Source organism: Neltuma alba, unplaced genomic scaffold (assembly GCF_004799145.2).
Source record: "Neltuma alba isolate B1F8T4 unplaced genomic scaffold, ASM479914v2 tig00003226_pilon, whole genome shotgun sequence".
NCBI lineage: Eukaryota > Viridiplantae > Streptophyta > Magnoliopsida > Fabales > Fabaceae > Neltuma > Neltuma alba.
In genome coordinates, this window is record NW_021633195.1 from 553,271 (window position 1) to 559,123 (window position 5,853).

Sequence of the window (5,853 nt, forward strand, 5' to 3'; positions counted from 1 at the left end):
AGAAAATGGATGAACATGGTGAGAAATGAAGGTGGAGACTAGGAAAAAACTTCTGGGGAAAAAAAAAAGACCAGAAAGCAACCAAATCCGTCTTTATGTCTTTTTATTTTTTTGGCGAAAACTAGTTTGTAGTCCCAAGTCGTAACTCAAAAACTGAGATTTTCGCTTTGGATTTTCCCAATTAGACTTTGTGCTTTACCATTGCATCCTTATAAGAATCACATAATTCCATGTTTGCCATGGTTAACCCTAGTGCTCGGACTTTGGGTCTCGACATTATAAGCGGAAAAGAAGTTACGAGCTGTGCCCGAGACGACGACGAAGGTGACGGAGGTGCGGGCACCGGCGAGACCCAATCGTACGGCGAGGACTAGCTCGACGAAGGAAGCTTCGAGAGGCAAGGTGAGTGTCTCCTTTTCAGTGCTCTTTCTTACAGTATGAAGTGAGTTCATTTCAACGCGTTTTTGTTCGAAGTCTCTTCTTGATGTGTGCTTGTTTGAGGGTAAATGAACCCTATAATGTGAAGAAGAAGTTTCCTCATTGTAGGTATAGACGTTAATATTAATGGTTTTTTCCTCTGTATCTGTATCTGTGAGGTTTTCTCTATTTGACAAATAGAGTTGAAGAGGAGATTTTGTGGGTCAGAGAAAGAACATTGAGGGCGGGTTATTTTTCTTTTCGTTTTCTGTTTTTATTGTATCTGTAAAGAGCGCAAGATATTTTTTATATTCTGATCACTTTGTATTCTTTTGTGTCAAGAACTGTGAAGTCCTTGTTTATCATATAATTTAGGAGATTAGTAGATGATAAGATCGATAAATATTTTTTTCTTTTCAGCAGATAAGACTGATATGGACAATTGGCGTACAGTTATCCAGTTTTTTTCTTTCTTTTTTGAGCATATTGAATATTTTACGGATACTTAAATAGTTCTCTGATCTGTATTTGGCTTGTGCTAGGAGATATAGTTATAGTATTTGTGTTTAGATTGGGAAGATATGTTTTTATTCTCCATGTTGCTGTTTCGGGCCTTTTTTTTTTTTTGGCGCCATGTTTCTGTTTACGTTTAATGCATTCTATTTTGAATAAAATGCGGGGACAGATGAGCCTAACTGGATAGGAGCCAAAGGCCCAAATCGAAGTGGAATAACCGGACTGAATTATTTAATTAGGTTGATGTTTGGTTCATTTGCTGTGTTTGGTTTGGTCGGGTTGATGCCATTTTCCCTTGTTGAGTTTTGGCCTATTTTGAACCGCACTGAACCAAACAGATACATGCCCACCCCTAACTAAAGTTATTTCTTGATATTGGGTTTTCATTCATTGTAGATTTGAAGTTGCCAGCGGCGAATCAGCAGCCATGGTGAGGAAATGCCCTTTTATCTGCATACTTCTAATTGAATTTTCTGATCTTTATCATCTTTTCATGAAACTTCGGTTTTAGTATCCTCATTTCTTTTCCAGTTTCATTGAGTGTTCCCTAAGGGACATCCCCATTTCATGTTATTGGAGCATTTTAGTGGTAGGAAGAGTTATTCATAATGTCTACAGGTTACAATGCCAGGCTCTGAGTTCAAGTGGGTTCTGATATTAAGTTCTGTCTTGAAACATGTCTTGTCAATCTATCTTGCTCATAGCCCGGGGACTTTTTATTTGTTTGATAGGCTCCCAAAAGAGGTGTAAAAGCTCCAGTTGCAGCTGCTAAGAAGAAGCAGGTGAATGGTTTAATTGATATGAGTTCAATTAAAGTATACATATCATTTTGGGTATTTTCCAGATCATGATATGATTTGGCTTCCATTTTCCTTCGATAATTTGCTTTACTTTAGGACAAGGTTGTCAACCCCCTTTTTGAAAAGCGACCAAAGCAGTTTGGGATTGGAGGGGCATTGCCTCCTAAGAGGGACCTGACCCGATTTGTGAAGTGGCCCAAGACTGTTCAAATTCAGAGGAAAAAGAGAATCCTCAGGCAAAGGTTGAAGGTCCCACCAGCTTTGAACCAGTTCACCAAAACTCTAGACAAAACCTTGGTATGAAATCTAACTGAGCTTTGGGGTTCGTGATTTTCTTATCCACAATACTGCCCATTATTCACTTTCGTTTTCTTTTTCTGTCCATATTGTCATGAAGAGTATGATCTTGACAGGTTTATCTAATCAAGTGTATGCTTCACATTACTCATTCAAAAAACTATTTTAAATGTTTATTCACCATTGATCTAAGCCTTATATCTGCAGAAGTCAAGGTTCTATGTATAATCAGCTAGCCTGATTCTGATTGAACATTAACTTGTGGCTGGTAGAAGACTCTGGTAGCATGTGCGTAATATTTTATTTCATGTTAATTGCATCTCTGCGCATTTTCCCAGAGTTGAGACCCTGAGAGCTGTAGTCAATGCGTCTGAATTGGGGATGTGAAAATAGGTTAACTTTGTTCATTAATTGCATAATGCCTGTTTCATTGTGTCTTGAGGATTACGAAATTTTTTATTTTAGTTGTTAGTTTGTCTTGGTTGTGTTTGCTTTCTCAGTAGAGGTTTGAGAAAATCCTTGATATCCATATAACAACTGGCTCTTGTTCTAAGGGCTGCACTGATTATCTTTTATTAATCTCATTTACAGCAACCAGCCTGTTCAAGATGCTTCTTAAGTACAGGCCTGAGGATAAAGCTGAAAAGGCAGAACGACTCTTGAAGAGAGCTCAGGCAGAGGCAGAAGGAAAACCTGCTGAAGCTAAGAAGCCTATTGTTGTGAAATATGGTCTTAATCACGTCACTTACCTTATTGAGCAGGTCGGCCCCCCCCCTCCCGGGTGGATGCATGGTAATATATGTATTTACCTGACGTTTGACCATGTATTTTTATTTTTTTAACTTGCAGAATAAAGCACAGCTGGTTGTGATTGCGCATGATGTAGATCCCATTGAGCTGGTTGTCTGGCTGCCAGCATTGTGCAGGAAGATGGAAATTCCCTATTGCATTGTCAAGGGCAAGGCACGCTTGGGATCGGTAATATTTGTGCTTCAGAAGAATTTTTATTCAAGCCATTTTGTGTGGTGGTTTATTTGAGTTTGGTTGGATCTAATTCAATTCATCCTGGCTTTGACAGATTGTCCATAAGAAAACTGCATCAGTTCTGTGCTTAACAACTGTCAAGAATGAAGACAAGTTAGAATTCTCTAAGATTCTAGAGGCTATCAAGGTTAATTGAGGGTTATTCTATACTGTTTCCTTGCTGTCTATTCACATAACAAAAAATTAATGGGCCTTGTTATTTTGTTTACTCCCTTTGCAGGCCAACTTCAATGACAAGTATGATGAATACAGGAAGAAATGGGGTGGTGGCATTATGGGTTCTAAATCCCAAGCCAGAACTAAGGCCAAGGAAAGGCTTCTTGCCAAGGAAGCAGCTCAGAGAATGACTTGAGCTTCATGCTTTTTTGGTTTAGGAAGTCAAAGTTATTTTTCTATATTTTGTTTTGATGTGATTTTCCTGTTATAGTAGCTTGTTGGCTAAAATTGTATGATGATTCCTTTGAACTTGAATACTTAGTAGAGTCTGTGTTTTTGATTGATAGCTATCCTATACCTACATATTTTATGTCGGGGGTGTTTGGTTTATCAAAAAGCATTTTAAGTTGTTTACACTCTTGACTTGCTTCTTAGTGCCATTATCAGAGAGGTTTCGTTTTTTTACCGACTAATCTTGGTGGCTATTTGCCCACCCAAAATACTCCCTTTGGTCCTATTATAAGTTATTTCTAATTAATTCATCCACACTGATAAAAATAGTTGAAACCATTAAAGTTGTTATAAAATTTAAATGATTTTTCCATATCATCTTTATTAATTATAGTACATTCCAATATCATATTAACTTTTATTGTCACTACTCTTATTGATATTAAATGCGGGGGACTGTAGTGAAAAAATTGTTTGATCCTCATTCCGATCAGTTTAGCTTTATGAAAGAAGACTAAGAATGCTTTTTATTTGATGTCTTAATGGGAGTAATAGAGAAAACATTGGAGTGTGGGGCAGGTATTACTTCCTCGTTTTGTATGAATGCGTTATGTTTTGGTATGATAAATTCGTGTACTATAGGCATTGGAAGTAGGTTTCTTTTACATGTATATTTCTTAACATGTGAACAGATTTTCTTTCAGCAGATGGGGTAGAATCCTATTCCATCGTCAGCATGGAACATGGTGGCTTGCGCAGAAACGAGGGTTACCTAGTGGCTTACACAGAAACGGGAGTTAAAAGAGGATATTTTAATTTGAATTCCATTTGAACTTCCGTTCTTAGCCATGACAGCGGGGTTTGTTTGGATTAAAGTTTGGAAAAGTGATTATTTCAAATGATTTTTATAAGTTGGAGTTGGAGTAAAAATTAATTAGTGTGTTACTGCTACCAATCACATAAGAGTTATTTAGTTAATTTGGATAAATTAAGAAAATGAATTGTAACAAATATGAATTGGTTTTCCTAAAATATTTTTTTTAATTACATACATCCTTAAATGAAAAGCTCCTTAATATGTATAATCAATAGGGATATTTTGATGATTGAATTATAAATGAAATACAAAGTAGATTGAGGTTTTATATTTAAAATCAAATTTAATTTTTAATTAGCTCTTAGATTTATGATTGGACACAGTAATTAATTAGCATAAAAAAATCACTTTTTGATGAATACCCAAATATGTGTAAGGAGTGTTTGGAAATTTTTTTTTGAATTTTAGACATAAAATACATCAAAATCTTTAGAATATAAGGTAGTATAATTTATGTTTTGATAATATCTTTGAAAAGTAGGTTTTACTTTGGGGGCATAAATGCTTTATTTCATTTTCTTTCTTTCTTTTTTATTTTGATGTGCAAACCTCTGGTGTCTTGGTACCAGCCTCTTTCAATCTAAGAGGATTTTATTATAGCATAGACTAGTTCGGATTAATAATTGTGAAACCTTTAAGTGAAAAGTAGGTTTAAGTTTTGGGGCATAAATACTTTATTTTGTTTTCTTTTTCTTTATATATATTTTTTGGCACAGACCCCTAATATCTTGGTGCCTGCCTCTTTCAAATTAAAAGAATTTCATTGTGGCAGAGGCTAATCCATATCAAGAAATATGGGACTTTCTAGCTGGGCTCTCTTTGACTAAGTTTTAACATTGCTACATTTCAATTACTCAAACTCAAAACCTCAAATTAAGCTAGAACAACTCCCTTGTCGGTTCATCCAAAGCACTTAGTGCTATAAATGCTTTATTTCTAAAGCAATCTCAAAACATATAGTTCGTACTCAAACTATCTTTTTGGATCAAATAAATCAGTGAGGCACTGATAAGTCACCCCAAACGTGCGCCTTATTGGTTCGTGGAAATGCTTCTAAACTAATGCAACCTCTTTGCTCTAGTATGTATTGCATTATGAATGCTTTTTTTAATAAATTTTGAAAGTATGACAGCATCAAATTTCCTAATAAAATTAAAGTTTCATCCCTAGGAATACCAGAAAACTACAACAATAAAATTGGCAACGAGATCCAAAGAAACCTATCAATAAGTAACATTGAATTGCATTGTACTATTCCATGACAATAGAGTTGATATTATTAATCTAGATTTGAGTATATTTCTCTTAGCACTGTTTTCATTTCAAAAGTTGGAATCTTTTTCAACCTGACTACTGTTAGTTTTTGCAAGACATTAACAATAAGGTATCAGTTTTGAAAATATGATGGTATTAATTTGCCTAATAAGCTTTTCATCTAATAGAAAACTTCAACAATCAAATTGGCTTCGAAATCCAAAGAAATCATTCAATAAATGAAATTGAATTGCGTTGTAG

The 5,853-nt window shown here is 35.3% G+C and overlaps 1 pseudogene; it reads left to right on the top strand.

Moving 5' to 3' along the window:
• Window positions 1–270: 270 nt before the first annotated feature.
• Window positions 271–3,695, top strand: LOC114740979 (60S ribosomal protein L7a-1-like; annotated as a pseudogene).
• Window positions 3,696–5,853: the final 2,158 nt, after the last annotated feature.